This window comes from Ciconia boyciana, chromosome 18 (assembly GCF_034638445.1).
Source record: "Ciconia boyciana chromosome 18, ASM3463844v1, whole genome shotgun sequence".
Taxonomy (NCBI): domain Eukaryota; kingdom Metazoa; phylum Chordata; class Aves; order Ciconiiformes; family Ciconiidae; genus Ciconia; species Ciconia boyciana.
The window spans coordinates 10,121,152-10,138,697 of record NC_132951.1 but is presented as its reverse complement, the minus strand read 5'-3'; positions in this window follow the sequence as shown (position 1 = coordinate 10,138,697).

Here is a 17,546-nt window from a genome sequence, read left to right as displayed (position 1 = left end):
AGAAGGAAGCTAGGAAAGTCCCAGTGGGTGGAACCAGGATAAACCCTGCTGCTGGGCTGGATAAGCTTGAAAGCTTTTCCGCATGGTAGAGGGAACATGAAACCAATGGGAGTGAAAGTGAGAAGCAGGGGGAGAGCGAGAGCGAGCAGCAGAGGCGAGCATGCGGCATTCTGGAGCCCAGCAGTTTCAGCGCAGCCCTGGGAGAAAAGGGAAGAGTCTTTTAGGGAAGGCGAGGGTATCGCAAGTGACCCCAAAGAAGGGGTCTGATTCTCTGAAATGTTGCTTCATTCCTACATTTTAGGAGAATTTGTAGCAGGCTGCAGGTTGCTCAATGTACCTTTTGCACCAAACAGTACAGGGTCAGGCCTAAAATAAGGTGTTTAGCTGCTGTGGGGTTCATCTTCCTCAAACTCATTTTAATTGTGCTTTCACAGGAGCCTGTTATCATTACTTGGAAAAGCTGTGACTTTATTGCACTTGGGAAAAATTTATGTCCTCTTACTTTATTGATAGCTGTTATCTGTGATTAAAAGGGCCTGCTGCCTATTGGCAACATCAGGAGCTGCTCAGCAACTGGTTTAGGAGAAACAAGCTCAGATGGCAGCCGATGTCCAGCTGGAATGGGCTCCCTTCTCCCGGGGAAGGCTAGTTGTATGCTTGCTCCCTGACACACAGCAGTAGCCACCCTCTGTCCGCTGGCCTTGGCAGGGTTTAGGAAGGGCAGAAGCTGTCAGTAGAGATGTTGCCATGTAGACTTATCCAGCTTGTTGAAATTGGAAATTTTTTTCCTGGTGAAACATGGTTCTCATCAAAACTGAAACTTTCTTTGATTTATACACACACTCACAGTGATGTGCAGAAACTTCTTTTTCCCTGGGTAGAGAAACAGGGTGGAAATTTACTTAGTTTTTAGTGAGAGAGCAACAAGGTTTGTTTTCCCCTACTTCCCCATGAAAAACAGATTTCAGATTTGTGTTATTACAAAATAATATCAAAGACAGAAAAATATTTTCTCATGTCCCAGTCTGTCTGCAGCCCCCCTCCCCAATAAAAATTCAGCCAGCTCTTATCACTTGCACTTCGATAACACTGCTAGAAATCTTCCTATTACAGTAGTCTGGTGCAGCTCGTGATACACTAGAAAGCTAAAAGTCATGCTCTGAGCAGAATGTATAATTTAGTTAGTGAGGATGACTGAGGATGCTGGGATGGGGATCCATGCCAGCAGACTGGACAGGGAATAGGCCAGGAAAAGAGAAATTATGAAGGAGCAAGCAAGAAATAGTGAAACCCAGTATGGTTTATGGAGCCAGGACAAGAGAGCTGGTAAAGCACTAAAGGATGTGTGCTCTAATCCGAGTCAAGCCACATAACTCCTTTGTCACTCTAGGCTAGTGACTGACTTTGTTTCCTTCTTTAATTAATTGTTTGTTTTCATTTAGGTTGTAAAACCTTGAGTTCAAGGACTACTCTCTGTTTTTACAGCACCCAGAACTGATTTCAGGGCAGGCATGGCTCCATTTATCATAAATTTAAAAACCAGAATGGGTGGGAAAGTGCTGCTAAGATCACTAGAAAGAAAACTCATATTTCTGTGGAAGTGATTTTTTTTTTTTTGGCTGGTCTCCCAGTTGCTTATTCTAGGGCAGGGTACTAAAAAACTAATACTAATATTTTGGCCATGAGTGTCAAAGTTAATTTTATATTCATTGTGAGTGTCACAAAATGCTTAATATATATTCAAGGCATGTGCCTTACAAGCAGACAGCCACAGATATCCCCAATCTGTAAGCCAGCAACCCCCCTGGATTTTATTTTTTTTATTTTCCAAGGAATGCCAGTGGAGCCAGTTCTGAGTCAAAACAGCTTCTAAGAGCTTTTATTGGCCTGAGACTTCTTGCAGTGGTGCATGACATGCAAACCTTCGTCTGAAAGAGAATTCATGCTCTGCACCTGGCTCATGAAGCCAAGCTGAGAATTTGTTTTTAAAAATCCTGAGAAAGGAAGGAGAAATTACTTTTTCCTCTCCAGAGCACAAGTGCATCTGGCACATGGCGTGCTTTTTATTTGCCAGGAGGTGACTTGACCAAGACAGCTCAGCAAGGCAGATTTAGTGCAGCCAGAATAAACCCAGGTCTGCAGATCTCCCGCGCCAGCACGGGGCTCCGGCTGCCCAGCCATCCCCGGCTGTGCAGCACCGCGCAGCGCGCTCCTGCCGGGAGCGTTTCCCACCATCGCCTGGCTGCGGAGCAGGGAACAAGGACCTTCAGTGACCACAACACTCTCGTCTTTCCCGTGAAGGCAGCTGGGCCTGTGCGGGCAGGGTGCGGGCAGGGGCAGTCCTGCTTGGCTGTCTGTCATGGCGCTCTTCAAATTTCTCCTGCTGCTCCCAGTTTGCCCCCAGCTGAGCTCCCAGCTCTGACTGCTGGGTGAATTCTCCTGCTCATGTCAGACGTATCCCAGGCTGTGATCCTTGGCTAGTTTCTACTGATTAGAGAAATCTGCAGGGGTTACCAATCCAGCTCACCTCTGTAGTTTAACAAGCTTTAAAGAGTGGAGATATTTTACTGTGGAGTTAAATATATGGGACTTAGAGATGTTTTTAAAGAGAAGGAAAAGCATGAAAGGAATTAGGCAGCCAAAGAAACAGCTCGTCACTGGGCCATGCCACCTTTGTGCTGCTGTTTTCTCTTCTTTCTGTGCTTTTTGTTCTTTCTGCATGCTTGTGCATGATATGTATGAGGGCATTTTGTCTGAGGACAAATAAGCTGAACCATACGTATAGTGAGGATAGAGTAGTATACACAGGATGGTATTGCGGGTATTTCTGTCTTCAGCATGGAAGATATTTAGCATATTGCATCTTTACTCATTCCTTGTCTACATCGGGTAATGGCTGTGTTTTTAGTTTTTAAGCTTGCAGTGAGCATGGAGAAAAAGTAATTCAGCATTCAAAGACTATTTCACACATTTTCTAAGAGTTTTCAAAGTGCTTCTTGTTCACCATGTTCACAATGGTTAATGTTTTATCTGAACCATTTCCAGCTAAATCCTGTGAGATTCCCCTTAGGAAAAAAAAAAAAAGCACAGAGCATCCTTCATCTGGGAGGAGAGGGGGAATCAGCACATGATATTTACTCCTCTTGATTTGTCATATCCTTCCTGCTTGGTGTTTTGCTAGGTCGTCTGGCATCTCCCAGCAGAGACTTCATGTGTACAGAGATGCAGCATGGATAGGCTGTAGCTGGCGCTGAGCACTCTCAGCACCAATCATGACTTCCCAGGTTGGCATTTCATCCTCCTCTCTTGCTGCTGCTGCCTCGATGCCGTGGCTGTTGGTTGCTGGCATGTACTCAGGGGCGGTTCCTCCGTCGTGCTTTGCTGTGGCCGTCCTGTGCCCTCCAGCACTCGGCTCGCTGCAGCTGATCATCGGGGCTGCATGGGGAGCAACAGGCAATGCCTGCTTCTGCTAGCCGGTGGCCAGAGCCAGGCAAGGGGAACAGTGGAAGCAGGGAGTGCTGTTGGTGTGGAAATTTCTACTACCCCAAGGTCAGCCCGTGGACATCCAATAAACTCAAGTGCTGCCGGTTGTGATTGCTGAGAACAGCAGGGCTGGAGGGAAGGCAGAGAGATGGGGGGCTCAACTTAGCATGACCAGCACCGCCTTGGAAGAGGAACTGTGTCCTCCCTTGTGCACAAGGTTTGTGGGAGGGTTTTGCCATAGGCATGGTCAGGTATGGATATGTGTCAGGAGGGGCTTTTCAGGTCAGTCATTACTCTTACACAACTCCTGGCCACCAATAAGCAGAAATAGGATGTAGCTGGTCGCTATGTGGAAATGTTACCCAGTTAGACTGGGTTTGTCACCAGACAGGAGAAGGGGACCAGCTCCTCAAGCTGCCCCTTGCCAGGGGATGACGTCTGACGGGAAGCAGTGGGAGGGTGCAGGATGGTTCCCCACCTCCAGCTGCTGTGTCCCTGCTGTGACCTCCCACTTCTCTGCTGCTGAAATCCTCTTTCTGCCATACAGGGCCTGTTCTGTAAGCACGTTCCCTCCCACGCACATGAAGTGAGATGATCAGCTGAGTGGTAATCCTGTGGTGTCAGAAGCTGTTGGAATGTTATGGCCCAAGGGGACGCTGCTCCCATGTTCATAGCTCCAGCCCACAGCTGTGGAGGAGGTAGGAGCTGTGGGATGGGAGCTGCACCATACCAGGGACTCTGGGAGAGCCTTTCAGGCCAAATCCTGGTCTATCACCTTGCATATGCTGTGGCAAACCATGGTGCTTGTCAGCATGTCATAGACAACCTGGAATTTCTTGAATTTAAAGTGGCTGTGCTGGGCACCACATTTGTTGCCCTGCTGAACTGCTTCACCTTCTGTTGCTGCTGCCAGGAGATGTTTCCCAGCAGCAAGACCCCAGGTGGGACACAGACAGACCAGAGCTTTGGTCTCCTCTGGTGCCCAAGTAGCCTTTCTTCACCCATCTGCCTTTACTTCAAGGAGAGAAAGGCAAATAATACACAGGATGCTTTGCACTGTACCAGACTTCTTGTATTAAGCGCACTGGAGCAAAGTGGGATGGCATAAGGGGAGTGTAAGGAAGGGCACAAGGTCTCCTAGAATAGCTTTGATGCAATGTATTGAGCAAAGAGACTGAATTCCAGCATGGTCCCTGTGGCATGTAGACCCTGGAAGAACTCATCTTCTGTTCTGTGGATAGGTTTCTCACCAGGGAGACTACTTGGTTTGCCCAAGACTGGAGCCCAGGAGAGAGTAACATGTACAGCTTTTAGATGACTGAGGAATAAGATTGCAGCATGACACAAGGAAGAACCAACTTGGCAAGGGAAAAGCACCTTAGTCTCTACCTTAGTCTTCAAGAGACTGAAAGCACCTGTCTCTCTCTTCAAATCTCTCTTGAAGCCAGAAGAGGTCAGGTGCAGGGCTTCCTAGTTCTCATCTAGGAAAACTCTCTACATTTCACCAAGGTATTTTGCTTCCAGCACTTACTTAGGAGTTGTTGCAGCTCAGCAACACAAGGTGGTTTATCCTCTTGGAAATTAATTTCTGGTGACCTGAGACCCTTTCAGTCCTTCCTAGATATAACACTTTCTGCTTTTCCTTATACTTTTTCTCCCAATGACTTTCCCAGGATCAGAAAATAGTCAGAGATACAGAGGAAAGCTCATGATAAAAAACAGTGGAACACATTGTTCTGTCAACCAAAAAGATCATTTACCATTTACTTTTGCAATAGCCCAGGCCCAACTGATTACAGAGCTGAGAAAAGTATTCTCAGGCAAACTCCAGGCAAGGTTTTCAAAAAGGTACTGTGCAGCAGATGCTCTACTTCCGACCGCATTGGTACAGATAAGTTGAAATCAGTGAGTGAAACCAATGCACATCAATTGAGGATGGACTTCCCCACTGTTGTTCAGGTGAGATTCACACAATGTACCTGTGCACGGGTACAAAGTGTGAACTCTGCTCCTCATTCATGAGGATGTTTAGGGAACAGAGAGTAACAGCAGGAATAACATAATCTGGTCAGATGTATGAGGTTTTTCTCCTGAACCGATTACAAGATGTATTTACAGAGACACTGCTTATTCCTGTCTGTTGCTGGAGTGGCGTCTTGCTCAAGTTTTGCAATACATTTGTATTGTCAGGGACAGGTTAGGTGGACATTTTCCCATCTGTTTCAGTGCATACAAGGAAGCTGGCTCTGTAAAGTATTCCCTTCATGATCCAGGGTTTTGTTTTTCTCCTTGCTGTTGACAGTTCCTAGAAAATGATCCAATGAAGCAGAGCTCTTGACTCTGCTCTGCAACAGCCTCCCTGCTCTATATGTCTGTTAGTCTATCAGAAGCAAACCACAGCTAGCTGTTGTTATCTGAACATTGAGGCGTTGCCGAGGATACACAAAACAGCATCAGTGATGCATATTTCTATGTGGCAAATGCAAACAAATTAAGAAAATCTGATTATACAGTGCAGTTCCTGGTTATTTTGTAGAAAGGATTATATGGCATGGATTGGGGAAAGAATGACTTTGTCATTACCTTCCTTTCATACGTCACAGCTGGGCACAGCTAGACTTTCCCTTTTCTATTGCCTTCTCTGGGAACAATGCAGCCCAGATACTGTCAAGTGTGAGCAACGGGATCAGGGGATCTTGCAGCTCACTTGCTCCAGACTCCAGATTTCCCCGAGCAGGGCAGTGGTGACATAGTCTCAGCTCAAGGTCTTGGCCTGTATTGCCCTAATATGCCCTCAAACCCTTGAGGCTTAGTCTGCTAAGGCGTGCTTTTGAGTGATGCCCGTTTCATTTTTGATACAGGGCTTCAAGTTTTAGGCTGCCACCGACATGTGAAGTGCATGCCATAAGAACCTGGCGGGTAGGAGTTGTTGTCTTTCCCTGTAGGGATGCCCCATGTTTCCTCAGACAAGGCCTGCTCCTCCCATAGACAGCAAGTCTGCCAAAATAGTCCCAGGCATGGCTGAAATGCTGGGGCAGGATGCTGCTGGTGTGTCAAGTGGCATGGCTGTGTGCCAGGCAGGTAAATAGAGCCAGAGCTGAGCAGAGCCAGGGTGCCATTTCCACCGCTGTCCTTGCTCCTGTTCCCCAAAAACAGAGGGGCATTGCCAAAAGTGTGCAGGGACACATTTACAGGAGAGAAAAATTAGGAAGTAAAACCCAGATGGTTTCAGAAAAAACATGATGAGAAAGAGTTGTTTGCACAACGAAGCAGGAATTTAGGGAGGTCTCTTCTAGATGTGCTCTAAGGAAGTTTATGACGGAAGGTTTGTGTCAGATCCAAACACTTTCCACTGTATTGCTGATTTAGCTGCAGTCTTTCTCCAGTGCTGAAAGGAAAAAAGGAATTTTGTTTCCATTTACAAAGGAAAAAGTTCTGACATCAGACTTGGCTCAGTGGTATAGCAAACAGAGAGGTGACTGTGGAGCCACAGAGGGAATAACTCTACAAAAGATAGAGCCCTCTAGCTGAGTAAGTGCAGAGATAATTAAATTCAGGCTCTTAATCCTTATTCTTTGGGAAACAGATCATTATCTGGGATGCAAAGGAAGGATCACTCTACTTGGGATCATCACATTGCATAAGTCAGTATGGTCACACCTAACCTCATCCCAGACATCAGACCCTGGCCAAGGGCAGAGACAGGAAAGAGAAGTCAGCACAAATTGACCTCAGGATTTCTATGTCCTTCTGTGGATGTGGTAGGATAGCGAATTTTAGCTTTTGCATCTGAGAGTAATTAATGTCTCTCCATGTGCTGACAATTTCCCAGTGCTGATTTGACCCTATTTTTCTCTTGAAAAATGGGGTGGGATGTATTTATTCCTTATTTACACACCTCCTGCCACATTTCTGTTAGCAAATATTTCATCCCTCATACCATTCTCTAAATAGCTTTAGGGCTTGCTTTGGCAGAGTCTTTATGGACCATTTCCCACCAGGTAAATAAACACAGGGCCACTACCCTTCACTCACACTTACTTCAGAGCTCTTCTTCCCAGCCGGTAAGCCAGGCCCCGCTGTCCTAGGATACGTGTGAGAGAAGCAATTAGAGCCTTACATTAGACATGTGATGGGACCCTGACTCCTTAGCATGGACCTTGGAGGCAGGACTTGCCTTCGGCACAGCTTGGCCACCTTGGGGCCCTGCTGGAGAGGTGATGGGAGCTTGGTTGGAAGGTGGCATGGGCTCACCAGGGCTCAGGGGCTGCAGCACTTCTTTGTATGGTTGCTGGAGAGGAGGTGATGGGAAACCCACCTGTGTGTGTGTCCCAGTGCCGGGAGGTTGGAAGGACTCTGCCAAAACTAGCAGCTTTCCCAGGAGAAGCAGTTGACCTCCAGTGAGTTTTGAGATGCGTTGACCTGTGACCTGTCACCGTATAAAAGTTGTTAGCAAGCATCAAGATACCAAGAAAGCACTTGTTTGGATGGAGATAATGTAATTAATAACTGTACAAGAAGAAACCACAGTGAGGTCCTTCTTTCTCTGGTGTTGGGCAGGATGCCCAGTCTTCAGCAGACCAGAATTTTACAAGTGGTATTACTGGTGTGAATGTCTACAGCTTGGTTCACTCTGGGTTCTGTGAACATCACAGGAACCTCCACATAAATTTTATGATCAGTCTTCCCTGCCAGGTCTTTATGGACACCATCACCTGAACAATTTAAATTAGTGCTAGAGTGGGTTCTAGCACTTACTGAAAATCTAAACCAGTAGGAAAGAGGTCCAAAAAACCCAAAAAAGCATTCCTCCCCCAGCCCCAGTTTAAGCTGTAGAACTCCTTTCTGTAGGATATTGTGGATGCTGAAAATTTGAAAATTTGCATGGGTTCTAGCACGTACTAGATATGTTTATAAAAGAGAAGTTCTCTGTGGGAAATAAATACTCAGAATTTATGTGTCTTAGGAAGCCCTTGGACCTCTGATTGCTGGAAGCTGAGAGAAGGTTTTGGGGACACATCATATATGTTTTCCCTGTATATCTACATCTGCACCAGTGCTGGGGAGATTTGGGAGATGCCTGCGGAAATGCCTTCGTGGTAGATCTCCAGCTGCAGGCAGCAGACAGCAGGCAGCGCTAGGACACTTCTGGAAATGACTCCATGGTGGCTTCCTGATACTGGCAAACTACCACTGCTCCAATGGGAGGAAATAGATGGAGTTACTGTGCCAGGTCTCGAGGCTATAGCTGCAGAGTGGTGTGGATACACCTTTATGACCAGCAGAGGATGGGTGCCCACACTGAAGGAGGCCACGCTCAGTCTGCTTCCTTCTTTTGATCAGTAATAATTACACATTTCCTGATCTGAGCCGTTCAGCCCACTTATTTGTCCTTTCCAGAAACCTGGTCATTTGAGTAATACCTCTATTGTTTCCCCAAGTGGGTTGTGGAAGAGTATCCCCAGGTGGGTTGCTGGCAGCTGTCTTGTGCACTTGGCGTGGGAGACTCCTCACTTGTATTGCTCTTCCCCTCCCTCCAACACACCCTTTCTGTTGGCTGCAATTCTGAAGAACCTGCTTGCCCACACAAAACTCTTACCCTCCGTCAAATGAAATTAGGGATTAAGAAATAAATGCACTTCAACAGAGGCCGTAGAGTCAGTTTGCTAAAGGTTCTGCATGTCTGTTCTTCAGGAGCTGATCTTGAAACCGATGTTCTCAGAAACATGATGTATCATGAGAAATTTCAAGGTTACAGGTGGAAATAGCACAGGAAATTTCTCCAAGACCAGTTTTACATTTCTAAATCTGTGAAGCAAATGCAAGTTTCAGAAATGAAGATGGCTGAAAAAGGCATGAAGGTTGTACGTGGCATTTTTTTAGGCTGATCTTAATGTTTCAGCCCCTGTCTTTTAGAGGCCCTGTGTGAGACTGCATGATCTTATGATCTTTTCATTAATACAAAGGGATTTTACTTCTGTTGACACAGAGATTACAAAACCACTGCAGGTACTTTTTTGTTGAATGTGAAGTACAGACAAGCAATTGTAGTTTATTATTCTGACACTGAAAAAAGATGCAGGCACTAATATCAGCCAGGCTTGAGCTCATATAGTTTACCTTACAGTGGGATAATTACTTATTGTTTATTGATTCTCCTCCTATAAAAAAAAAATCTTATTTGTTAATGAAAGCAAATCTTCCATGGTAGTGGAGCCCAAATATTGCTTTGTAAAGATGAGAAACACCAGATTGTTAGGTGTACAACAAAACACAGTAACTTTGTTTGTGCTTCAGAGCTTTCTGAAGCACAGAAAGCTCTTTCAGAGTTTCTCTCCCTCTTTTTGCTGAAGAGGGATTAATAAACACTGGGAGCGTTGCCAGGCATACAGGAGATGTTAATCTCTTGCTGGGGGGACAGTGAGCTCTCAGGGTCAGCCTTTTGATATGTATGTAGATAAGTATTTGGATGCATGGAGGATGATGTTTCTCTTTTGCAAAACTATCCTTAAATGTAGCCTATATGACCTGGTGTATGATTTGAGACTAGTTGTCAGCCAGCATTAAGGTTGTTTTCCATCTATCCATAAAAGGCTGACCTTGATTTTTGTCCCTGGAAATTGCAACGTACAAGATGCTCTGTTGACTTAATATATGGTAAGGTTCATTGTGATTCATAAGGGTGGTTCAGCCCAGAACACAAGAGAAATGAAAACAAGACACACTATGTAAGGTCTGTAAGGTCTCATGAGCCTCTGCTGTCAGTGGACAAATATTACTTATGGTGAGCAAAGAAAACCATGTCCTTATAATAGGATGAGTGGTGAGGTGGGACTAGGGAAAAGAAATTACAAAGGAAGAGAGGTTATTATTTTAATGTTGCACAAAATATGTTGTCCTGCCTTCAAATGCAGAAGTGGCACAAATGTGGCCATAAGGAGGGAATAAGGAGGGACTGACTCAAGCCTTCACTCACTTAAGCTTTGCTACTTTTAGTGCTGAACAGATTCATGTTTCAGGGATGATATAAACATCTGTGAAAATCTGATCAGAAGAGCAAAATCATCTCAGTTTTATAGAATTACAAGAAGAATCAGATTAGCTCTATGCAGCTTTTATCTGGAGTGTTTATGTGGCTTCTTGCTGTGAAGGACTCCTAAGTGTTCTGTCAATATTAACTCACCGGGCCTCTCAACACCTGTGAAATTCAGGTATCATATGAACAATCCCTGAGATTTGCTTTTCTTGGACAGATTAGACCTATTTTTCTTGGACTGATGTCCAAAAAAGTTGAACAAAACTGTAGCCTCCCCCAAGGAAAAAATGGTGCTTTTCTGAGATGCACCATTTGGATTGGAGTGAAGCTGGGGAATTCCTCCTGGTTTTTTGAGGTGACATTTGTGTGGAGGGAAGTCTCCTATCAGGACAGTTGTGTGTTTGCATGCATGTGTTCCAATGCAATTACTTTGAGGTTTTTTTTTGCTTTGAGATTCATAATTTGATGTAAGATTTTGATTTGAGACTCATAACTGGAATAGTTTGGGAAACTGAGAATTAGTTCCCTCCATGATTGGTTGGAAGAGTATATCAAGCTGCAAGAGTATGCCTGCAGCTGACACTGGCTAGCCATGAACCTGGGACAACACACTGCTACAACCTCATGGCACATGCAGAGGGCTGACTGCACAAGTAATGACCAGGGAGAAAATAACTGTCTGCACCAAACCTAAATGCAGATTACCAAAGTGAATAATAATAATAAGATGGGACCCCTCAAGGGAACTGCCTAACTCCTGGGTCACTTTGTAGAGGGGCTATATGAGCCTAATAGTGGTCTGAACTGATCAGTGAGGTTCCTGTCACAAAAGGAGAGTGTTTAAGGTGGACAAGAGACAGGCTTGAACTATGAACACATCTGGCTTTGTGGGTAGATGTGGCAGAAGGATGAGAGAGCAGTCTGGGAAGACTAGATCTGTGGAAGACATGATGGCCAAATCTCATGGTCAGTCTGCAGAAGGACCTGTTGGAGGCTGGCAATTGGTTAGCCACTAGGATCTAGGTTTAGTGGGCCTGAAGTGGGAAAGTGGGTCTGTAAAAAGTGGAAAAGTGGATCCAAGTGGGAAGTGGGAAAATGGATCCGAGAAAGTGGCTTACAGCAGGCTTGAATACACCCAGATACAGCGTGCTCCAATACTGTGCAGGTTTTGGTAAAAGTAATGGTGTAATTAGGATGAAGTTGCACCTCTGAAGCCTACCTGTTTGGGATAGTGGAAGAGCATGACAGGAGTTGTCTCAGCACAAGCGAAGGCTGCCGGGGTGTGGTTAATGAGGCAATTAACTGAAAGGCATTATTGCTCTGTCAGCTTCATTGGTTGAATTACATCTTGAGTGGGTGAGGAAGACTTGTTGGAACAGCCCAGCCTCAGATGCAGGCTCCAGGTAGGAATCACAGAATCACAGAATCGTAGAGGTTGGAAAAGACCTTTAAGATCATCGAGTCCAACCGTAAACCTGACACTGCCAAGCCCACCACTACGCCACGTCCCTAAGCACCTCATCCAAATGGCTTTTAAATACCTCCAGGAATGGGGACTCAACCACTTCCCTGGGCAGCCTGTTCCAATGCTGGACAACCCTTTCAGTGAAGTAAAATTTCCTAATATCCAGTCTAAACCTCCCCTGGTGCAACTTTCCTGAGGCCATTTCCTCTCGTCCTATCACTTGTTACCTGGGAGAAGAGCCCGACCCCACCTCTCTACAACCTCCTTTCAGGCAGCTGTAGAGAGCGAGGAGGTCTCCCCTCAGCCTCCTTCTCTCCAGGCTGAACAACCCCAGGTCCCTCAGCCGCTCCCCATCAGCCTTGTGCTCCAGACCTTCCCCAGCTCCGTTGCCCTTCTCTGGACACGCTCCAGCCCCTCAGTGTCTCTCTTGGAGTGAGGGGCCCAACACTGAACACAGCATTCGAGGTGCGGCCTCACCAGTGCCGAGTACAGGGGCACGATCACTGCCCTGCTCCTGCTGGCCACGCTATTTTTGATACAAGCCAGGATGCCATTGGCTTTCTTGGCCACCTGGGCACACTGCTGGCTCATATTCAGGCGGCTGTCAACCAACACCCCCAGGTCCTTTTCTGCCTGGCAGCTTTCCAGCCACTCTTGCCCAAGCCTGTAGCGTTGCATGGGGTTGCTGTGGCCCAAGTGCAGGACCCAGCACTGAGCCTTGTTGAACCTCATACAATTGACCTCAGCCCATCGATCCAGCCTGTCCAGATCCCTCTGTAGAGCCTTCCTACTCAGTCTCCATGACGCTAATGTTTCTGGCTACTTTCTGAGGTTAGAAGTTTGCTGCTTCTTAATTGGGCCTTTCTCAAGTGCCAAGGAAGTTAATGAGTCAATTCCTGAAACTTGTCAACAAGTCTATATCCTTCATCTCTTCCCCTGGGACCTCTTGGCAGAATCTCACCTGTGGGATGAGGAGCTCTCTGCTATATGCACCGTTCCTGGTTCGTGGGTGTGCTCTCAGTCCATGACCACGCTGCAGGCCAGAGCAAGATCTGGGACCACACCATCCTCTGAATGCTCAGGGATGTGCAAGTGTGGGCATGCAATTTGGGGAGACAGAGCCATCATGTGCTCCAGTACGTCCACGAGTCTGGAAGAGTGATGCAACAGCCCAGCGCTCATCTCCCAGTCCTGTTGTAAGGGAAAAGCCAGTGAGTCAATGACCTCTGGGAAAGAGTAGAAATGATTTGCACCAAGCATTGGAGCCGAGATTTCCGGTGGATGAAATAATAGTGTTACTGGTGTACAATGGTGGCTTTTAGAAGGATCACTATCTCTTGACACAGGATGTGACTATGCCACAATCAAAACTTTGACTTTTTGACTACCTGATAAGACTTATTGGATCTAATTAAATCTTATTACCTTTGTAGAGCTGAACTGTGAGCTACAGTTGCTAGAAGAAGTTATAGGTTAACCTATAAAGAAATCAAGTAGTAAAAGTTAAATTTTTTAAAACTAGGATCAAATAATTATTTGAAAAAGCAAAATTCACTAACAGCTTGTTATTTTTTCCCATTTGCAACCTCTCTGGTATGGCAAAACAAAAAGACAGTAGTTGATGTTAAAGGTATTATATGGGGAAAATGCTGAGAAACAGCTGCTCAACTAAATTACACAGTCTGTGCCTTATCACAAAATTATACCTAGTCATATAGCTCCTATCTGTAAGTGCATCTCATTTCCCAGGTTAAACACCAGCTTGTTTTTATACTTTCATCTGAAGTAATTGTTACTTACATATAGATATCATGCCATAATGCTTGCCAAAATGTTCAGGCTCTGGAATGGTTTATTATCTAATCCAATGGGATTTGAACGCTATAAATTAACACACTACCATTGGCAATATGAAGAATTTTTCATTTTTGAGTCTTATAAGTGTAGAGAAAGTAGGCTTGCAGGAGGCGTGCCAGAGGGGAGGTGGATATGACATGGGTAGCATGCAGGTCTCTCATAAAGGAAGGCTGTTCCCTGATACTCTCCCCCATTCAATTGTTATAGGCAAATCACTCCTGGTTTTAATTTGATCAATAAAGTTCTGGCCTTGGTAGTCTAAAAATAGAAGCAAGGTGAGACCACAGGCAGGGTGAGACCACTGGGGAAGTAATACTTCTGTTAGACAAAATATCCTAGGGTGCAAGGGAAGAAACACAATAGAAATATTTTATGTTCATCATCTAATTCCACCTTGTTACATACAACTATCTTGTAATACACACATCAATACTCTAAAGTGTTTTGGCCATATTATAAGACAGCAGTGATGTGGCCTTCTAGAAGGCACCCGAGACCCAAGTATGTCCTGCTCCTCCAGACACAGAAGTGACTTTCCAAGGACATATATTTCCCTTTCAGCTGTGTAGTGAGCCCTGTTACACCCAGCTCTGTAAGTAGGAAGGGGAGAGGTACAGGGCAGGTTGGAAGGAAGTGCAGATGGACTGCGAATGGGCTGTAGAGCTGCCATGGTAAATTAAACAAGATGCAGGCAGAAGGATGCTAACCTCTTTTCCTTAGCCTCTTCTTTTCTATCCTTAAGTTTCACTACTACCAAGTTGAAGAATGTGGACCAGGACTTTCAGAAATACCTGGAGAATCTGAGCAACTCAGGTTTAGGGGGTCAGTTTGAAGTGCTTGGAAAGGATTTGTTGTGTAAGACTTACTAAATAACTTTGAACGAGAGAACTGACACAAATCACACCCTCCCTCCCTCCTTTATGCTATCACAGGTGGATCAAGCAAGAATAACATGGCTTCTCCCAAATCTGCAAAATAATCTTGCCCTGTGTTCTAGTCTCTTTGTCATGTACAAGTTGCATGGTATTGGCTGTAGCTGAAGGACTAATGCCCATTTATTTGTATTTATTAATTAAACTCTCTCCTTTAGTTGCTGGAAGGTGAAAAGCTGTGGAAAGCTTTAACATCTGTCTGTAATGTATAATAAAACACTTCCATTTGCAGAAGTAACATGCAGGCTGCCACGTCATTCCCAGAAACTTTACCTGTTATCTAAAATTGTGAAGTATAGCAAGTAGGGAAAAACATCCTAAATTATCTCACGTGATGAGAAAAGGCAATGATCTTAAGGTAATGAAGCTGTAGAAAACCACAGGAGGTACATCGTAGTTACCTCTACATCCTTCAGCTATACAACCTTGATAGAAATAAATGGTCTGTGTGTGTTCATTTTGAGCAGATGCTGGATGAAAGATGCCCTTGTGCTTCCTTTATCCTGTTCCACTGAGCCTTTAGCAGAGCAGCCTTCCCCACCTCATGGGAGGAAAGGAATGAGCTCGAATCATGAAGCTATTCCTGCCTCCCTGCCTAGGCTAGCAGACTCCCCTATTTCATTTTTCCATTGAACTTTCCACCATTTTTTTGAGCCATACCATTTCCCTTGTCTTCCCAAATTACTTCCTTCCCTGTTCCTCCCTCCTCCCTTGTCCTCTGGATCATTCCAGTAACCTTTTTTTACACCACTGAATGTTCTTCCTCTCTCCTTCAGTCCTCAACCCCAAACTCCCAGTGTGATGTCTCACCACTGAGTCCTCTGGATTTTGCAGGAGCTACCTAAAGTCTTGGGGATTCAAGGGAAAAATCTCCCTTGATGAATCACCTAGGACTGTTTTTTAGAATGAGTAATGAAAGGGCACTTGGGGTCAAATGGTATCAGTACAAGGAATGAGTAACTACTGTCTTTAATGGAAATCACAGACCTTTACTAGACAAAAAACTAGTAAGTCAAGATAGAAAGGCTTCTCTCATATCTAGGTCTGGTTTGTTCTTCATTTTCCTCCATGTCGTTCTCAAATTGTGCTGCCACAGGCATGATCCAGGAGGCTACAGCACCTCTGCTCTGCCTCTACTTGGCTGCATGCCTCAACACTGTGGTACAAAGAGGGCTTCTTGTGGGTACCAAGCAATCCATCCCTTTTCACATTCATGGATTTGAACTGTGCTTGACTGCTTGCAGCAGCCAGCTAATATAAACAGTGTGAATAGCTCTTATTCTAGTGTCTGTTCTCATGGCAGGGAAGTCATCTTGCTCCTGGAAATCACCACCACCGCTTGCACAATCCCTGGCACCCACAGTGCGTAATGACGTGCCATGAGCCACCTCTTGCTGAAGTGCCAGAGGACAGCTATGCAGCAAGTCTGGAAGCCGAGGGCAGCCCTCTCGCGCTGGGATGACTGTGGCTCCCCAGCCAGCCCAATGCTGCCTTGTGTACCTGGCGTGCACAATTCACCTCCATGCTGGGGCATGGTCATTTGGCAGACCATCATCTTTGGAAAAGACTTTCATAAATGGCTAGACAGCTGTGTGCAGTTCAAGGTTGCTGAGCATTTGGTCTCAAAGTATTTTTACTGAGCTCCCAGGGAAAAGACTGTCTGAAATAACAGTATAAAGTGCTGTCACATATGTATGTCTCTAGCATCTCTGTAGCAGCATGTCCAATTGAAGGTGTTCCAGGAAAACTCAGTGAGGATTACTAGAGGTGTGGAGAATGCAAGCAGCATAAGGCATAAACACAGATGAAGTGTGTGGCTGAAAGATGATTATAGGCTTCTTTGAGGGCTGGCTACAGTTACTATATAAAATGCCCTCGAGAGGAGGAAAAGGACAGAGTACTGACCCACAGCTTAAAAACATGCAGTCTGCACTGGCCAGTTGCTTTGCTTGTCTGGGCTTTGAATTTGCAATAGGAAAACATGGGCTATGATACTGGGCTTCTATTTGTGAAGCACTTGAGGATTTAATCAGAAATTGTTATTACTATTATTACTAGTATTACTATTATTATTACTAGTATTGCTATTGTTGTTATTATTATTATTAAAGTAGATTTATTCAGTAACAGGCATTTCTTAAGTGCTAATAATGTTTTCACCTCTAATATCAATGTTGTTTAGACTGATCTCTGTACTGTTTAAGGTTGCAGCTGTAGTGCAGAAATACTTTCTAAGTCTTCCCAGATCATGTAACACAAAACTTATGCTGTCTACCGTAATGACTGGGGAGAAGGGAACCAACACAACTTTTTTAGAGAACTCATTGGGGTTTTTTTGTACTATTGTTTTATGTTATTGGGAAACCAGCTGTGTTAATGTGATGCTGCTCCTTGGTGCTAATGCAGTTACATTAATCTGGAATGGTTCTTATGTAACACGTTTAGTTGCTTTTGGAAATTGCGCTTGATCTCTGCCAGTGAAATAGGTGCTGAAATGCTTTTAAAAATCTAGCTGCCACACAATGGTCTCTGCCTCAATGCTCAACTTCAAAAAATTCATGTATCACCTCTCAGGTCCATTGCGAGACCACTTGAACAGAAGTTGTTTGATGCTGTGCACACAAATCATGCAGCACCGAATGGTTATACCACGATGGGTGCAAATATAACACGAAAATAACAAAATATGCCAGGATGGAAAGGAGGGAGGACTGTCCAGGACAGAGGGGTGGTAGTAACTGAAAGGAAACTTGGCCTGGCAATGCTAAGGGAA